This window comes from Boleophthalmus pectinirostris, unplaced genomic scaffold (genome assembly GCF_026225935.1).
Source record: "Boleophthalmus pectinirostris isolate CB_2022bp ecotype Guang Dong unplaced genomic scaffold, ASM2622593v1 HiC_scaffold_8, whole genome shotgun sequence".
Lineage (NCBI taxonomy): Eukaryota > Metazoa > Chordata > Actinopteri > Gobiiformes > Gobiidae > Boleophthalmus > Boleophthalmus pectinirostris.
The window spans coordinates 17,722,287-17,742,737 of NW_026571515.1; the positions used below are offsets into that span (position 1 = coordinate 17,722,287).

Consider the following 20,451-nt stretch of genomic DNA (forward strand, 5'->3'; position numbering starts at 1 on the left):
AATAGTTTAACCATCTCTGAAACTCATTGATTGTTTCTTTGCCTTATTCATGCTCACTGAAGCACAATACAGTGATAACCGCCTTATTACAGTTTGGCTGGTTTCCCAATATCTACTTAGTCAGCTTTTATCGATTTTCTTTCTTGTTACGCCCACATGCATTTCCTTTTGTCACTTCTACATCACTGGCTTGTTTAACCAGCACTTTATACCCTACGGAGAAGAGTAATACAGCAGGAAGTACCCTCCAGCAGTTGCCCAGTGTGCACAAAATGACCCCCGCGGACTGTACGGGGCCATCCGCGGTGAAATGCGAATTAGGAACGCCTGTCACCGCTCCCTTTTTAGAGATTTGGTGGGATTATGCGTGCATGGGTGCCCTGGCTGTAGATGAAACACGCCTTGGTCAGAGTAGGCAGTCTTTTACATACTAGAGCTAAAACGACTGGTCACGCCATTGAGATATTCCTGCCTGGTATTGTCGAACTGTCTTCTCTGTGGGGTAGCGTGTTAGCGAGGGTCTAAAATCCAGAGACAAGTGCCAGTTTAATGTCTCACCTCCATGTTGGGATGACAAAAGGATGTAATGTGTTCCATAGAGAATGCAGTCACCTGAATTGTCCTGTCCTACTCTGGGTGTTTGCAGTGTCCTCAAGCGGAGACAGAGGTGTTAGTGGAGTGGACAAGAATACAAGTTCAGATCACTGCTTCCACCAACAAGAGAACACCTACGATCTGGGTAAGGAAATTCACTTGTTTATCACGTACTAAACATTTAACTTTAAGGGCCCATATTACGCTATTTTCTGGTTATAAAGTTATAATCTCCTCACCACAGACATACCTGGAGTTGTGTTTTGTTTCATTCACACATGTTTAACACACAAACCCTACATATTTAGGCTTTTCTCAAACAGAAAATACTATACTCCAACTTGTGATGTCATATTGTAATACAGGAAGTGCGCCACTGTGTTTTTAAACTCGATACACCTTCACTAGAATCATCTGGATGATTTCAGCCCTGGAATTTCCAATCTCTAAAACAAAAGGTAAAAAGTACATGAAAACTACCACCACACGACATCACAAACTGGAGCTGGGCATGTTTATTTTTTTTTTTTAGTTTAGTTTATTTATTTAATGAGACGGGGACAGTGCACAATATACATTAACCTTAACAGGAGAGATGCATTGTACCAGGTTATAGCGCCAGTGCTAATTTCCAGCTGTAGTCCCTGGGAAGGTTGATGTTATAGTTCATAAAATCATACAATCTTTATAATGTCTGGAGCATCATAACAATTCTGTATCATCATTCGCACCCAGTTCTCTCAGCATCTTAAAATCATCATCCTTATCAAAAGCATCATTCAGTTAATTCACTCCAGAAACATCACACTCTTTAACACTCACACTTTTTTCACTCAGATCATCATCATCAGTCCACATTATGGGCGCTAGTTTGGTTTGAGAGGAGCCACTGTGTCGCCAGACGTGAGAATGTGCCATAGTTTGTACATGTGTTGAGCCTGGGACATCTAGACAGATTAATAATAAAGGGTTATTCATGCGTGAGTGAAACAAAATACATCTCCAGGTATGTTTAAAGGAGGTAACAACATTATAACGAGGCTTACAGCTCACAAGTAAATTCTGTGATGCATTTAATATCATACCGGGACATTCCAGACAAAGCAACAAAATGTCCATGGAGACAAGCGGATGGTAGACCCTCCACATGGTTCACGTTTAAGACATTTTGTACCTAAAGAAGCTCTCCACATCTGCTCAGCCCTTAAGCAGATGTGGAGGGTCCCTCTACGGTGATGTAATGTTATAACCATGCAGCCGGTGCCCTCCCAACAGCCGGGCACGACAGCAGCTCTTAAGCATTCGGACCAAGCATCCCGAATATGTGTGGTATCTAGAGAGGCGCCTTGCATACCAGCAGCCCGGGTGAGAGCGCAGACACTGGGAGAGGACCAGGGCTGGAGGGAGGGCGGAGTCAAAGGTTTACCCAGAGGTCATGTGATTCTTTCATGAATTAAACAAATGATGCTCTTTGGTGTGTAGCCCAGTCCAGTGGGATTGGACTGGGACTGTCTTTGGAATTTTTTGATCTTGTCTTATTAAGTTGTGGCTGAGATTTGTTCCCTTGAAAGTGGAAGTGGAATATTTCTAATAAAAGGAGGTTCTTATTACTGGTGTGTGGTTGAATATGACATTTTTTCCTTTTATTAAACAATAGTTGTAAAAGACTGAACAGGGCGCAGGTCATGGTCATAGCAATTATAGTCTTCACCTCCCTTTTATGTGAACGTCAAAGCTACATTTTAGGAATTCTGCAATGGAAAAATGTTTTTTCAATCACTGATTTTATAGCAATAATATAATAGACATTTCACTTTTACATATGTTTTAGATTGTAAGGATGAAAAACATGTCCATCCAGTTAGACTAGTTGATTCATGATCAGTGCAAATAAGGAAATTGTATCACTTAAATTAATAGCATTTGTCAAACTAATTTCTCTTGTTCATTTGTTATGCAGCATTCATAAAATAGTGGTAGAATTTACTCTGACAGTGTTTTCACAATACTTACATTTTCAGCTCAATTTTGAAACCAAGGAATAGACTCGATACATAAAACATAATTTATTTAGACAATAGAATGGATTTTCAACATAAACTGTAGTTCATTTTTTTTATATTACCATGTGGTCTTTGTAATCCTTCAGTTGTCCAGGTAGGTCCAACCGCAGATACTAGTCTATGTGCTCTTTTATTTGTTCTGATACAGCTCAAGATCATTCTAAAGCTGTTCAGGAAAGATTCATTTTTGTCCTGAATGTGACTTTTTCTTTTAGAAGCGATACCTCCATGGAAATATTATTGCTGTGTTTAGAGTACGTTACACAGTATAGATAATCACAAGGGAGACAAGCAAGTTACAGCACTATGTTACATTCAGATCTGTGGAGAGTTGCCCCTATTCACAGAATTAATTATTGTGTTTTTGAGCAATGGAAACACACATAATGAATAGAAGTAAATGTTTAAAGTCATACCTATGAACATCTCTATGGAGACAAGTAGGAAGCGGACCCTCCACCAAAAAAACTGTGCAGTGCACCTTTAAAATCGATTAATACCTGATTTTTTAATACTCTGACAGAAACAAGCTCTACTCTTGTACACACAGTTTCTTCGGCTCAAACTAGGTCAGTTTTTGGTTCCATGTTGCCCCCATTATTTTTATATCCCTTTGAAACATCCGGCTTGGCCATGTTGGCAATACATTTGGCCATCATTGGTGCCTGGCTATAGCACTTTCCCCCTCTCCGCTGGCTCTTTTATTAAATAACACAGTGGAAAATGAATCTAGATGTTTCCCAGAGCTCTCTGAATCATACGACTACACAGAAATTATTACAGCAAAAAAGAACTGTACGCCTCTGTCCCAACCATTACCAGTCACCCCCAGACAGTGTGACAAGCTGATTAAAATGCCCACCGCCGACATGAGCGAGACCACCACTCTCCTTTCAACGCACCCCCGTCGCCACGACAACCCAGCGCCACAATGGCCGACCCGGGTCTATTTAGCTGCGCTGAAAGAGGGGACTTGGAGAGTTGCGGCTGTCCGGCCCGTAGGTGGTAATCTATGCAGAGTTTGAGCCCACTGTTGCCTCCTTAGCATCAGCCTGAACAATGAGCGTACTCACATGGGCCGGTGACGCAGGCTTCATCAGAGCATATGGCCTGTTCTAAACCACTAACTAACCTCAGAGGAATGGTTATTTGTGAGGGCTTTGTTTTTGTAGAGCCGGCATGCTAATGATTCAGACTGGTCATCTTTTCAGTCTATTGTCTTTGGGGCTAAAAGTGGCAGATGTAGTTTGCTGCACTGGAGATGTCAGTCAAAGCAAAGTCTGCGCAGATACAGAGGTTTGATGGACACAGTGTGAACTTGAGGGCAGTTGAGCATTCACAGATGTAGACATGTTATTATTAGTGATTAATTACATACCCACACACAAATTTTACCCATTTTTACTTAAATTTTACAAAATATTGTCAAAAACATCCTGTATAATGATGAACCTGAATGTCAAGATGCACTGTAACTTTTTCACGGGTTCTGGGCTCTGCCACCTGCGTTTTCTCCATGGAGATGTTAAAGCTTTACATGGATTAACTGACAGTACATGGCATTAAATTAAAGGGACAGTCTGGAATTTTGGACATAGGGCCTCATTTCCTAGTGAGCCAGAGTGTCGGAGCCGTGTGGAGACACTTTTTAAATATTCCATCCAGTCCATGTATTTGCAGAGGTCGCTGGTGCTAGGCTAGTGCATGTCAATGGCCACAGTTAGCCTGCCACTAAAAACAGTTTTACAAAAAGCACAAAGCACCCGAGGCAAAACAGTTATAACACCAGACTGTCGATAGAATAATTTTAGAAGTAAAACCAACCTGGCATTTGAAGGATTTATGTCTGAGCAGCAGCGGCGAGTTTGGGAGAAGGCTTGGCAGAGGTGGACTGATATCACCTAGGACCTACCTTACCAGCAAAGTAAAATTCCGCTGCTGCTGAGAAAATAGTCCCTCAACATGCGACGATTCATGTGATGCAAGGTTAGTTTTATTTCAAACATTATTCTATCAACACAAACATTTACATCGACAGTCTGGTGTAATAACAGTTTTGCTTCGGGTGTTTTGTGGAGTGGGTAAAACTGTTTTTAGTGGCAGAATAACTATGGCCATTGACATGCACTAGCCTCGCACCAGTGACCTCTGCAAATACAAGGACTGGATGGAATATTTTAAAAAGTGTCTCCACACGTCTCCAACACTCTGGCTCACTAGGAAACGAGGTTCTATGTCCAAAATCCATGTGTAATGTTTTAATGCAAGAAAATTCCATAAAAACAATTAGTCTTAGTGTGAACAGGGTCACCTCACCACATATCTGTCCTGTAACCTTGTCTGGCTTTGTAGGCTACTTGCGTGTCTCAATGAACAAAAATTAGTTTAATGACATTCTGTGGAATAGCCAAGGCAAAAATACAACATCCCCATGGAGACAACAAGGTGACAGGCCCTCCAAATGAAAAGTTACATAGTGCACCTTTTTAAAAGTGTAAAACCATATCAGAAGTAAAAAATAAAACAACAACAGCACGCAACAACAGAACAAGAAGAGAAAACACAGGAAAATACAGGATACCGGTCAGGTAAATACAGGAAGTAATATTAAGTTTTGCCCCTGATCCCTTTCTAATCTAATGATGATCCATAAAAATAAACAAGTTTAAATAAATAAATACATAAACATAAACAAAAATAAACAAACAAATAAATATCTTTCAAAATCACATCTTAAAACGTGTTAAGCTTGCCTGTTGAGTTGAGTGGTCTCACACTGAAGGCAAACCATTTGATCTCTGATAGTCACAGTGGGAATATCCAATCAAGGTTATGTTACAGAGCCCAGGGGAGTCTTGAAACGTGCCCTGGCGTTTTATAGGGCAATATGGTAAATGGCAATTGACCTGCTCCATAATTAATACAAGCAAATGTGTCTTTATAGTGGCACTGTTAATCCATATAGTATTACTGAATGTGAAGAGGCTGGTGCTCAGTCATTTATACCTGCCTGACTATACAGGGAAGTTGCTATTGTTTAGTTTTGATGGACTTTGGACCAGGATGTAAGCAAGGCAAGGCAAGTTTATTTGTATAGCACAAATCGTAGACAAAGTCAAAGTGCTTTACATTATAGATACATTAAAATCACAATACAAACAAATGAAAACAAATAATCCTCATAAAAATTAAAAAGAGAGAGAGAAGAGTATGAGGTGAAAAATGAAAACTTTTCAGTCATATGCAGCTAAACAGAACCGTTTTGAGCCTTGATTTAAACAGCGTCAAAGACAAGGCCTGTCTTACATTTTCAGGAAGTCTGTTCCAGGTTTTAGCTGCATGAATCTGAAACACTGACTCCCCATGTTTTGGGCAAGGCAAGTTTATTTGTATAGCACAATTCGTACACAAAGTAATTCAAAGTGCTTTACAGAATAAGAAATACATTAAAATCCTAATAAAAACAAATCAAAACATAAATAATCATAAAGATTAAAATTAAAAAAGAGAGACATAAATTAGAGAGAAGAGTGCGGAATGAAGTCCAGACTCTGGGCACCAGAAGGAGTTCGGTCCCTGAGGTCCTCAGAGTGTGAGATGGTTCATACGGCACAAACATGTCACAGATGTACTTTGGTTCTAGGCCATGGGGAGACTTCTACCAAAGTACATCTCTGACTTGTAGATCAGATATGTGCTTCATGAACTTCAACATAAAGTTCTAGCCATGTGAAAATACACTGATGATTCACTCTTGACTCAGTCTAAACTCTGTGGTTTAAGGTTTTAAGGCAGTGATGGGAAAATACAAAATGTATTTTGTACTCCAATCAGAGTGCTGCTTTCTGAATATACTTGAATTACAGTATGAAAAAACATGATATATAATTACAAACGGCTTGATTTTTTATTTTTTATTTTTTGTTTAGTTTTGAATTAACTTATGTCTAATTGGAGAAGGAAAAGTCACATGCATGCACATTACAACAACTATGTTTCCTTTTTTCTTTTCTAATACCATTCAGTCCAAAGCTAAAATTGCATGATCAAGTACCACCATGTATTCTTTAGATTTTTCGAAAAGTAACTGTATTTTTGAGTACCACAAAATTTAAAAAAAAGTTAGTACCAGAATACAGGTACTCAAAATATGTACTTTTGGTACATGTGTAGTTACTTCCCAACACTGCTTTAAGGCAATGTTCGAAATGATTCATATCACCAACTTTGTGTGAATGGGCAACACAATACATTTGTTGTCTGTATATTTAACCAGTAATGTGATTTTTGGCTTGTACATGTCCAAAGCATTTCCCCTCAATTACCTTTATCAGAGATTTTCATGAAGTACGTCATTAAGTCGAGTTACACAAAAAAAGGAAAAAAAAGAAAAGCACATTTTCACTTTCATTCACACACATACCAACCACACCCACCCAGTCACATTGTTGTTATTCTACAATATTATAAAACATCCCAGAAACTCACCGTGGTTCAAGAACAGTCCTTATATGGTGTCAAATCAAGTAAGTATTTATCCATTTCCTTTTTCCTCATGTACAATTTTCAGAGATCAGTTCCTCAAGACACTTTCTACTAAAACCACAAGGGCAGAGCAATTTTCAGATATTTGCTATTCACTTTTTCTGTTCCTATCAAGTGTTGCATTGTGGTTAAATTTGTGTTATTGCCTTTTAATCAAGATTCATTTAAATGTGCAAATTCTGAAAATCTCCAAGTTGCTACTTAATACACTTAATACATTTAAAACATTTTTGCCTATAGGTCTAAACTACAAGATTAGCAGTAGGGCTGTAGCTGACTAAAGACATGTCCTACTGATTAAAAACAGGGTGTGGCAAAAGCTTTCAATACTGCATAGACATACGTCTATGCATCTGACTCTAAATTGCACTCACATACAAGACTACAACATTTAAAAGCTACTGAAAAATGCAGAAAAAAGCACTAGGAAACAATGCATGTATATAAAGACAAATAAAGCTTCTGATTCATGAGTTTAATCTGCTTTTTTTGCACATAAATATAAAAAAATGCAAATCTTCAGCTAAATCACTCAACCACTAACCTCTCTTTTCTGCTGCTGTCCCTTATAAATCCTCAAATAATCTAAATACAACGATTATACCTCCGATTAATCAGCTAAACAACTAAAGGCCTATAGTTAGCCTACCAGGATTTGGCCTAACTACGTTGTTACATGCCATCCCAAAACTTCAAATTGGGATTTCAGTCTTGCAATGAAATACACATATTCTTGTCTTCCCCACAGCGTTCTTATGTTCCCTGTGGCTCTCCAGGCTGAGCACTGTCCCTCTCAGAGCTGTAATTGTGGGAGATTTTTCAGTGAGTGTGGTGCTCCTGTGGTGGAACTGCGTCAGCACAAGCTAATGTAAATAAGTAACTCACACTCTCTTGCCCATGCACTTTCTGACTGTCATTATTATCTTATGTTCTAATGCAGTGCTATTTTGGTTTGGCTTGTCGTATTTATGTTTAAGCAATAAGACATATTTTCACTCATTTGTGTAATCTTGCTTTCATGACTCACCTACTTTTTCTCAGCACTTTTTGGGGTAGTTGTGTGTAAAGGCTCTGTGCCAGTAACTCTGAGTATTGGTAGTTTTTGGATAATATACTGATGTTAATATTAGGGATGCACTTATCCAGCTTTTTCAGTTTCGATTCTGATACTATAGTTTTAAGTATCTGCCGATGCCTAATATCAAGTGGTACAGATGCAGGGACTAATAATAGCAAAAGTCTTATTACATCAGTTGACATGTCTAACCAGGATAACAGGAGAACCAGTATTTGGAAGCCAATATCTGATCCAGCAAAATTTTTAATATTGGTGCCAATATTTGATACCAATATTGGACTGGCACATCTCTAGTTTGTTTTCAGTGCACAAGATGTGTGTTGTGTTTTTTTTTAACAGATTAGTGGAAATGTAAAACAAATGGAAACTCAATTTAACTCAGTGATACTACAAATTGTAGTAAAGGTACATTGTGCAACTTTTCTGGTGGGACGTCAGTCACCTTCATGTTTCCGGAGGTTATTGCTGATCTCTGGAATGTTCCACGGTATGACATTAAACATATCTATCTAGCATTTATTAATTATGGGAGTTTTTCATTGCTCAAAATACAATAATTCTCTATGTGATGAGGGTTGCCTCTCCACAGATCTGACCTGTAATGTAGCCTATAGTTGTCCCCCTTGAGATAGATAGGCTTAATCTCTACCATGAAACATTCTAGACAAAGCAATAACATCTCCATGAAGATGAGCAGGTGATGGATCCAGGTGACATGTGTTTAATGTCATACCGTGGAACATTCCAGAGATCAGCAATAACATCTGGAAACATGCAAGTGACTGACATCAGAAAAGTTGCTCAGTGGACCTTTGTACAGTTTGAAGTATCACTGAGTTAAAATGAGTTTCCATTTTTTTACATTTCCACTAATCTGTTCAAAAAGACACATCTCGTGCACTGAAAACAAACTCACCACCACCACCAACCATTCCGATCCAATTTTTTTACACAAAATTATTTTATTTGTGAATTTTACTACAACTTCACGTCAGTCTGTATACCTTACTGAAGATTTTAAAATCCTAATATTGATATTGGCAAATCAGTTTTCCGCCACAACAGCTATTGGATCCTATATCGATAAACTGGCATAGACTGAAGTAGTTTATTATATTATATGTTATTATATGACGACCATTTTTCATCTCATTCGTTCTCTTTATATTGAACTTGCCAATTCAGCGCACCTTGAAGCTATTGAACATGAACTCCTCTGGTGACCCATTGACCTGGCTTTAACAGGGTTTCAAACAGGATCTTATGAGCTCCATTAAAACCCTCTTCTAAACATGTTAATTAAGTGAGTATATCTGTGTAAGTTGCTGCGCGGTGTTAGTTTTGTGTGAGTAAAAGTTAAAGTGGGCCGCCCTCAGCTGTTGTTGTCATTCATTGTCCCTTTGATCCTTGCGTTGCGATGAGGAATTATTGCCCGTCATAAGTGCATGCAAGACCCTCTCCTCTTTCTTTCACCTAGTCGCGGTCAGAGGTCAAAGGCGCGCTGTCATCAGGGCGCGTCGTCATACTGTCTGCTCCCACAACTGCAGCACTTAAGTTAAATGTAGGGGTTTATGTATTTGCTGCTGTATTGCTTTTGTAACTTGAGTATGTATGATGTGAACTGATCGATTTCTCAGATTTTGATGTGGTAGACCAAGAGTACAACATATTTCATTCAAATACTTCATTTAACTTTATTAATATTATATACAGTTTTGTTGCATTGGATGTTGGTGCTTATTCAAGTAACTACAAGTCACACAGTGAACAGCTAGCGTAGTATGTTTTTGTTGACATAAGCCTTTGTAAATGCAGTTTTTGGTTATTGGTTAACTGTTACCTGTATGTTTAAACACTCAATCAAAAATGCCAGAAACAACTTTGTGAGGAAAGTAGAGTTATTCAAGTTTTTTATCTCCCTGTTTATAGGCAACATTTAAAAACATGCAACCAATTAAAAAATTGAATTGCTAATTGCTATGGCAACAGTGCTAGATTTTCATCACTCTGAAACCCATGAATATGTAACTTCCAAGCGCTACAGGTACTACCCAGGTAATACCCAGTTAGTGTATTTTGTGTTTGTGATTGGACTGAAATGATATATGGGATAGATAGGATGCAGTATATGCAGTATTCTTTGTACTCATCAGATGAATGTCCACCGTTAATGATTCTAATGCCTGTGGTCATGCAGTCCGTTAGCAGCACCTGCCTGTGCAGCCTTCCTCAGTGAAAGACCCTGTTATGGGGGAGTGTGGCCTGGGCGAGCGCTGCTGTGTCCAGGGGAAGTGTCTTTTATGGTGGATCCGCTCAGAGCAGCCCCGGGGCCCAGAGCTGTGAGTCCAGTGAAAGAGAGTCTATTTGGTTGAGCACAGAGAGAGCGTTCACCACTCTGGGGTCTGCACAGACACACCTCTGTCCCAGGGCTCAGGCCACTGCTCTGAGAGGAGCCTATTGAAGTGAAGAAGGCAACGGAAGTGGAGCCGTGCCCAGCATGTGTACGACTGCCTCTCATAATATTAGCCTGCACTCTACACTGACCTGCATGGATACACTGACGTACTGCAGACGACACAGTGTATTGTACAAAGTGGAGCCTTAAGTTTATTTGTAGTCTGTCTGCTGGCTGGGTTTGACTGAGTGAAGGGGAGCAGACAGGTCAGACTGCGGATGGATGCCTCTGTCTCTGAGCAGTCAGGCAGAAGCTACAGTAACTGCATTTTAGATTTTGTCAGCTCCAGCCAGAACAATATTAAGTACTCTGGTTTCCCCAACCAAAAACATGCATGTAGACTAATCCTAGAGTGAGGTACTCTTTATCCTGGCTTAGAGGGGCAGTTTTTTCCATGATGTTGAGCAGAATTTGATTTGCCCCAGTACAGATCTACTAGTCCTGTAAAAGCAGCTATTAGGGTCAATATAAAATCACTGCACTGTCAACATCTAATTTGAACTTGGACAAAGCAGGAAGTGAAATCTGCTCTGGCTACTACTAATAGTTGTAAAAAGCTCTTAACTCATATTTACTAAGTCTTTTTTGCCTGAGGTTCTCAGTTTAGTTTTCATTACTGTACTGGGCTGTGCAGAGCGTCACGGGACGCAGGCTCAAACTGTAAAAAAGGACACGCATTGTAAACCAGTTGGCATTTTATCAAGGAGGCAAAACTATTAACTTTAAAGGACCCATATTAAACTGATCTGACCAATGTTCTAAAGTTGTTTCCTCATCAAAAACCATCATGGAGTTGTTTTGTTTCATTCTCACATGTTTAACACACAGAGTTCTTCTCTGAAACAGAAAACACACTGTTCCACTTTTTTTTCTCTAGAATAATTTGGATAATTTCAGCCCTGGATTTGCCATAGATTGTATATAAATGGACATAGCTAACCCATTAGTCGCCATGTTCCAAATAGGAAGTGAGCATGGGCACGCTTCCTGCTCCACTGACTCTGGCTCCGTTTGACTTTATATTAGAAAATTGTCACTCTCTGTGTAACTGCTGCTGTGAGCCTCATCATTTTGGTCTTAAAATGTTCGTATTAACTCGCTCCTAATGATTCTGGTGTTTTATAACAGCTATTAGGAGTGTAACGATATCCAGGTCTCATGATACTATATCGTCACGGTATTAACCTCACGGTGTGATATTTATTGTGATATCGTGGAAAAGATCACGATATGGTGGGGAGGCTCGCGATTAGGGATTTAATAATATCCAAATCTCTCAATTGTCAATTTTTTCACGATATACATCTCACGGTATATTTATTGCGATATTTTGTATTTAAACTGTTAATATGCTACTTTTTCCTCTTAAAATGCCTTGACTAGACTTAATCCAAAGAACTAAGATTTAAAAGTACTTAGAACTGTTATTTCTCCATGTAGTCTTCACTGAAACAGAGCAAAGGATCATGGTCTATGTAGTTCCCTCTGTCACTTTCTTTCCCTCTGTCTTTTTTTTTATTTACACAAAGAGACTTGTAATTCGATAGATTGTGATGGTCCACGATATTATAGAGAGAACTTTGATGATATGATATTACAATATTTCGGTTATCGTTACATCCCTAACGGCTATCCTCTTGAGCCTCATTTGACTGAAGCCAAACGCTATGGGTGACGTCACACTCCCTTAGTCCACTAGTCCACTTCTTTATGCAGTCTATGTAGTGAACGCACCTGGGCCTGTGTCAAGAATACCCCTTCACTCCACTGTGTAACATCCCTGGCTCCGGTCCCAGGACCCCCACTGGACTCCCGCTACTGTCCCCCACCTCTGCTGCGTCTGACCACATATTTTATCGGACATTCAGCGGCAGTCACGCCTCATTAGCGCCTTTACAAAGAGGAGTTCCCAGCAGACAGTTCCAAAGAAGATAGAGGAGACAGAAGAGCACGGGGTCACTCACACGAACACAGTATGGGACAGTTTAGAGCTCTGTAAATCCACTACATACAGTGAAGAGGACACATTTGTCTCTGTTATTGTCACACAGCATGGATAGTGTGGAAGTTGTGCAAACAGACCACAGCATAAAGGGGAAGTTTGTATTTTATGTGTTTATTTGTTTGCTTTATGAGAATGATATTTTTGTTATTATAATAGTCACAGATTTTAAAAGTCCTATATTAGGCAAACTCTCTATCACTCTTATAAGCCTTAAGCCATGTTAGTATGTTGTTACCTCCTCAAAAACATACCTGGAGAAGTGTTTTCTTTCATTCTCACATGTTTGAGTAATTCTTTATTATGAGAGAGATGGAAATCCAGGGCTGAACTTATCCAAATTAGTCTAGTGAAGACATAGTCAGATTAAAAACACATGGGGCACTTCCTGTATTACCACATGACATAACAAGTTGGAGCAGAGCCCAAGCCTAAACATGCAGGATTTGTGTGTTCAACATGTGTGAATGAAACAAAACACAACTCCAAGTATGTTTTTGATGAGAAACAAGATTAGAACAGATTAGAAAACAGTCTAACATGGGCCCTTTAATCTTAGAGGAGTGGGCTTTTTTCACTTCAGGACACAAAGCGACTTCTGTCTTTTTCAGCGCCCAGTACTTTTTACACCCCTCATTACAGGCTACACTACAGTTTTCTGTAGCAATAGGTAAAATAACACTTTTTAAAGCAGTCAGTTGCTTAAGCATGTTTTATTTTCCTTTCTATATGTAATTTGGTTGGTGTCTGGAAATATTTAGGGAAGTTATAGTTTGCGGCTTTAAATGCAGTAATGGTCTGTTTTATAATAGAGCTGGTCAGTTTTAGAAATCGTGATTATTCTGATCATATTCAAATTTCAAATCTTAAGAGGAAGAACAGGCTCATTATTATTTATTTGTGATATTTTGAGATTTCTGTTGTTTTTAAAATCCTTTATAGATTAAAAGGTCCATATTATGCTATTTTCTGATCTGTTATAAGGTTGTTTCCTCATCACAAACAAACCTGGAGGTGTGTTTTGTTTCATTCACACATGTTTAACACACAGATCCTCTATTTTTAGGCTGAGTTCTTCTCTGAAACAGAAAACATTCAATTCCACCTTGTGAAGTCATGGGATAATACTGCCCTGAAAAGGACTAAAAAAGGTTTTACACGTAGATCACAATTTCATGACAATGTGTTACTTTATAAGGAGTTAATATTTATCAATCACAACCATAACTACTGATTTTACCTTTGACCTCTAAGTGTACAGTTAAAGTGCAGCAAATGAGGTAATCTGAGAAAACATTTGGCGAGATCTTTTACCACCAAAAAGTTGAGTGAAATTCTCCAGTGAAACAGAAAAGTGCAGTATCTGCTTTTTGAATTCGTCATTTACAACATTCATTGGTTCAGTTACTGCGCTTTTCTTCTGAATCGCTGAAGAAGCTGTAGTAACTGTAAATTTCTCAAAAACAAGACAAGACAAGACTAGAGTTGAGTCATACAATTTAGTCACCATATAAAACAGGTATCATCATTTTTGACAAAGTACACTTCTGTATTTTTTATATGTTGGGCAGAATACAGGAAGTGCTCTACTCTGCATTTTGAGACTTGGAGATGCAGACGATCCAATACAGGATCATTCAAATATGTGTGAAACAAAACACAACTCCAGGTATGTTTTTAGTCTGAGTATCATTCATTCATTTGTTTTTCAAAATTACACCAAAAATAAGAAAATGAAAAAACAACTATTTTCTTTATTATTTGTCTCCAAAACCAAAATGAAAAACAGATAATGATTTGTTTTTTCAGTTTTTGATTTTGTTTTAATGAATAATGGAATAATGGATAATGAATAATGGAATGGAATAATAAAAGTCCTTGCTCAGTCCTGGTTCAGTCCTGGTTTAGTTCTGGTTTACAGTTTAAGTCACGGAAATGGGAAACAGCCGTTATCCTTTTTTTTTCCATTATTCATTTAAACACAAAATCGAAAACTGAAAAAAATAATTGTTATCCCTTTTTTTTTTTTTTTTTTTTGGTTTTGGAGACAAATAATAAAGACAATTTTTTTTTTTTCGTTTTCTTATTTTTTGTTTTATTTTGAAAAACAAATGAACGAATGATACATAGATTATTTTTAATGAGATAACATTATTATAACATGGCTTAAAGCTCACATTTTAATTATGATTAATTATGTCTTACCCTACTAATCTATCAACGTGTGGTTCAGCTTTAAAACTACCCTAAACTTCTCAGTGCCTGCCTTTCTGCTTTGGCATTCCCCTCACCTGATCTTTGACCTGCTAACATCTCCTCTCTTATTTATAGTTTTACTGCAACCCTATTTCCATGGGAACTTCCTCTAACCCAACGGCTATGAGCTTCATTCAGGGCTCCAGCAGATCAGAATCAACCAGCTCTGGGTTAACTCAAGAGGAAGTCTGTGCAGGGACTTAACTTTGTCAAACTTAAATACCACTTTAGACTATGCTTCCTGTAATCATTTGTCTAATTTAAGCATCTCCCTATAATCACTTGTCTAATTTAAGTCTCTTCCTTATAATGAGTTTTAAGAGCTTCTGAAAATGCTAAGCCGGCTGTATTCATTATCTGATATTTGTCGTGCTGTGGTCAATAATGATATTAGCTGATAACAATAACATTTGTGCTTAATTTGTAAAAGATGTAACAAAATATATTTTCTCTAGTATATTCATATAATTCGTAGTTTTTTTTTTAATGATAATTGTGTTAACACACAGACGTCTCTTCAGCTTTATTGATCTTCTATTTCCATATGAAATAAAAAACTAAATATTAGGAAAACATATGTTCAATCTATTTAGGGAAATTATGTCAATACCAATATATGAAATCATCCTCCAAGGTTACTGATACAATATATCAGTGTTTCCCAAACTTGTTTTCTGGCGACCTGTATTTTAAAAGTTATAAAGCTTCACGACCCAAGTCAATAGACATTATTTGTAAATCACAAAATAAAGGTGGATTTCACCATTACTGAACATTAATGAGGATATTTTACTGTTGACCGAGTGATTGTGTGTGTCTGAACAATTAGTATTACTCAAGTTTTAAACAATGAAAAAACGTCATTGAACCTGTGATAAAAGGATCCATAAGTCGCTTATTTGGACATTAAATGTCGCCCATTTCTTTTTCTTTTCAACATTCAGTTGAACCAGCAATACTGTAACAAAATAGTAGAAATTACACATTCTTATGAGATAGGTGAGCCTGTGCAAGAGGAGAGTGCAGCAGCAGATCAGGTGCTTTTTCTTCATTTTTGTGAGCACAGAAAATCTCATGTATGAGAACTGTATATGTCAGACCTACATGCAAATTGTGACTAGCCAGGCTAGTCAGGCTAGCCTCCGCTCAACTTCATTTCTCTCCAGCGACTAGGTCAAGAATCAGAATACACTAGACAATTCACAAAAATCCCAGAAATGTGAGTTCGGGCACCAGCCAATCAGTGAAGAGGCATACATTCTGTGTTGACAACGATTCTCGAGATTGAGGATTTAAAGCCAGAACAAAGAGAATGTTTGGTGAATTTTATCAAGGGGAAAGACGATATTGCCCTTCTTCGTACGGGATTTGGAAAAAGCTTAATCTACCAGTTTGTCCCGTTAGCGGCGCATTATATACGTCATGACCAAATAGCAACGATTGGCAAACGAATCCTAATACTGCAAGGTCAGATGATTTCCACAAAGTGAAACTGGCTGATGAATCAGGCTAGATTGTGACAAGGTGACCAAAAAAAATCTCTTGCGACCCACCTGAGGGTCATGACCCAGTCTTTGGGTAACAATCCAATATTTGACCGTAGACTGCATAAAGAGGTGGACTCGGGGAGCGTGACGTCACCCATAGCATTCAGCTCCAGTCAAATGTAGCTCACAAGGCCAGCAGAATTTTGAGTTCCGTATTAGGAATAGACATTTATTTATGGACGAAATAGTGAAAAACACCAGGATCATGTAGAGTGGGTTAAAATGAACATTTTATGATCAAAGTTAGAGAGAGGGGTGACAGTTTTTTAATGTTAAGTCAGCTGGAGTCAGCCACCATGGTCACTTCCTATTTGAATGTGGCGGCTTGTGGGTTACCTATGTCCATTTATATTTAGTCTATTTACAGTCTGTTTATATCATCAGTCTCTACTATACAAACTACTCCATTTTATTTTGAAGGGACAAAATTTAGTGAATGGCCCTATAGAAGAATGAGATGTATTGTCCTGTATTTTGGCACTGTGAGTGGTATGTACGGGGGTTTTGATCTATGGAGTGATGTCAAAACAGTTATAAATAAACTCTTACAGTCACTCCGCCATATTTGGAAAAAGAAAAGTCACTGAACTGTAGAAATGGAAACTACAGAAGTACAGTATATACGTTCTTTTGGAAGACATTTAGAGTTTTGGTCATGGGAGTAATTTGACATTTAGCTGTGTGTTTTTGTTGCTAATCAAATCATGGCAGCTTGAGTGGTAGCTTGGACGCTTTCAGGAGATTCCATTCACGCAGTAATGACACAAAATGGACTTCAAATGGAGTACACCTTTGACAGTAAACCCGGACTGGCAGTTTAGGTGCAAGGCAAGCCTCAGAATCTGCTGGAGATTTCTTCTTTCTCTATTTTTTGAAGGTTAGTTTTGCGTTCTCCTCCATTCATCTTGTAGTAAATTTTCTTTTCTGACATTTCACCCTGGTAAACACTAACAGCTTTCATCACATCCGCACGAACCCAGGTCACAATCTCTCTGAATAATCTTCTCTCCTTTTCCCCGCTCTCCCTTGTTCTATCCTCCTCCTCCTCCTCCCGTGTACCCTCCTTCTCTCCCTCCTCTCTCTCCATTGCTTCTTCCTCACTTCTCTGCCTATCTCAGTTCCTTTCTCGCTCTTTGTAACTCATCTTTTGTTCCTCTTTTTGCTTTCTTTGGCCTTCTCTTCCTTCCTCTTCTCCTCCTCTCCCATTTTCTCTTCTCTTTTCGTCTTCTCTGGCCCACTCTTCCCTCCATCCTTCTCTACTCCCTCTTTCTCCAGGCTGTTCATCCTTCTTTTTGTCCTCTCCTCCTCTCCTCCTCCCTTCTTCTCTGCTCCTTCCTCCTTTCTTCTTCCTCTCTCCCTCCTCCTCTCCTCTCCCCTCCTCTCCTCCTCTTCTCTTCCTCTCTCCCTCTTTCTCCTGACCCTAGACATGAAGAGTGTTAGTTATTGTACCTCTCCTCCCTCCCTCCTCTCCTCTCTCCTCTCTCCTTCTCCCGTCACCTCTTCGCTCTCTTCCTCTCTTCTGACCCTAGACATGGAGGGCGTTAGGTATTACACATCTCTTCTTCACTCCTCTCTCCTCTCTCTCTTTTCTCCTCCTCACCTCTCTCGCTCTCTTTCTCACCCTAGGCATGAAGGGTGTTATTTATTATTCCTCTCCTCTCACTCTCCTCCCCTCTCCTCTCTCCCCTCTCCCTCTTTCCTCCTCTTTCTCTCCCTCTCTCCTGACTCTAGACATGGAGGGTGTTAGTTATTATACCTCTCCTCTCTTTTCCTCCTCCTCCCTCTTCTCTCTCTCCCTGACTCTAGATATGGGGGGTGTTAGTTATTATACCTCTCCTCTCTCTTCTTCTTCTCCTCCTTCTCTTCCTCTCTCTCCCGACTCTAGACTTGGAGGGTGTCAGTTATTATACCTCTGCTCTCTCCTCCTCTCATCTCTCTCCTCTCTCCTCTCATCTCTCCCTCTATCCTGACCCTGCAGGGTGTTTGTTATTATTCATCTGCTCTCTCCTTCTCCTCTCATCCCTCCTCCACCTCTCCTTCTCTCTCTCCCTCTCTCCTCCCGTTTCTCGCCCTAGACATGGAGGGTATTTGTTATTATATCTCTTCTTTCCTCCTCCCCTTTCCTTCTTTTTCCTCCTCCCCGATCCTAGGCATGGAGGGTGTTAGTTATTATACCTCTCCTCACTCCTCCTCTCTCCCTCTTTCCTGACTCTAGACATGGAGGGTGTTAGGTATTGTACCTCTCCCCCTCTCTCCTCCTCTCTCCTCCTCTTCTCCTCCTCCTCTCCTCTCTCTCTCTCTCCCTGACTCTAGATATGGAGGGTGTTAGTTATTATACATCTCCTCTCTCTTCCTTCCCTCTCTTTCACTCCTCTCCCTTCTGACCCTATGGAGGATGTTTGTTATTCGCCTCCTCTCTCTTCCTTCCCTCTCTTTTTCCTTTCTCTCTCTCCCTCTCTCCTGACCCTGACATGTTGTTTGTTATTGTACGTCTCCTCTCTCCTCTTCTCATCTCCTCTTCTCCTCTCTTCACTCATCTCTCCCTCCCTCCTGACCCTAGGCATGGAGAGTGTTAGTTATTATACCTCTCCTCTCTCATCCCATCTCCCTCCTCTTTCACTCCTCTCCCTTCTGACCCTATGGAGGATGTTTGTTATTCGCCTCCTCTCTCCTCCTCTCCTCTCCGCTCCTCTTCTTCTTTCTCCCTCTCTCTCCTGATTCTAGACTTGGAGGGTGTCAGTTATTACACCTCTTCTCTCTCATCCTCTCATTTCTCCTCTCATCTCTCCCTCTATCCTGACCCTAGACATGGAGGGTGCTTATTGTTACTCCTCTCCTCTCTCCTCCTCCCCTTTCTCTCCCTCTCTCCTAACCCTAGACTTTGAGGGTGTTAGTTATTATACCTCTCCTCTCTCCTCCTCTCTCCTCCTTCCCTCTTTCTCTCACTCTCTCATGACCCTAGACGTTGGAGGGTGTCAGTTATTATACCTCTGCTCCTGCTCATGAATAAGTAAGCGGGGCGAGGCAGAGACACATTTTCCAGACACACCCGAACACACCACGGTCGCCTCACAATGCCCCCCGGCTACACTCACCGGGAGCTCCCACTTTTTTCTTTGTTCTTGAACGCACCCCTGGAGTGTGAACGCTTTGGTGAGACGCCGGCATGGGAACGGTCGGAATATCAACTGTAAACTGCAATTTATAGTGCTTATAAATTGGAAAAGTCTGGTTTTTCTTCCAGTCTGGTAATAGTGTCTGTCTGCTGGCTATTTTCGCTATTTTATCACAAAAAGTAATGTGATAGCTGGGAATTATGTGAGAAAAACACTTTATTATTATCTTAAATCTATGATAGATTAATTTAATAATTTAAACCACATGGACTTTGTAGTAGTGGTTGAGTCTGATCTTATAATACTACTAGGATATACTAAAGAAAACAAAATTGCTCCAGTGACAACAGATTGACAAGCCACGGAACAACTTGTTTTTGAGTGGCTGTCAAATATATATATATTCAAATACTAATCAATATTAAAACTAATCACAGGGCCACTACCAACAGATTTAATAATAATAATAATACATACACTTGTATAGTGATTTTCAAGATCCTCAAAGATACTTTACATAAGGAGACAAACTCTTGAGCAAATATTGATACAAAAAATTTACATAAATCAAAAAAGTTGGACCTTTCTTGAATCATTGTCATTATGAGACTCAGGTCTGTATTCTTTTTTTTTATTGACAATTACACAGTATTGTCTAAAATGACAGAGTTTTTATTATTTTATTATTCTTTATTATTATCGATTACCTATTATTATTTTCATATATTTTGGAAATTGATATTGAGTCTTTTTTTCTTCAGATTGACATAAACTTAGAAGAACTAAGACTTTTTT

General features: G+C 39.2%; 1 protein-coding gene across 2 annotated transcripts in view; it reads left to right on the forward strand.

Annotated features, from left to right (window-relative positions):
- LOC110158091 (plexin-B1-like) overlaps positions 1–20,451 on the forward strand; it is a 108,278-nt gene that overhangs the window by 33,754 nt on the left and 54,073 nt on the right. Inside the window, exon 2 of one of the 2 annotated variants that reach the window (XM_055165735.1) lies at positions 647–739. The gene's annotated coding sequence lies outside the window, so the exon portion shown is untranslated. Of the gene's footprint in view, positions 1–646; positions 740–7,284; positions 8,071–20,451 lie in introns of those variants that run through there. The other variant, XM_055165736.1, reaches the window with a different exon arrangement.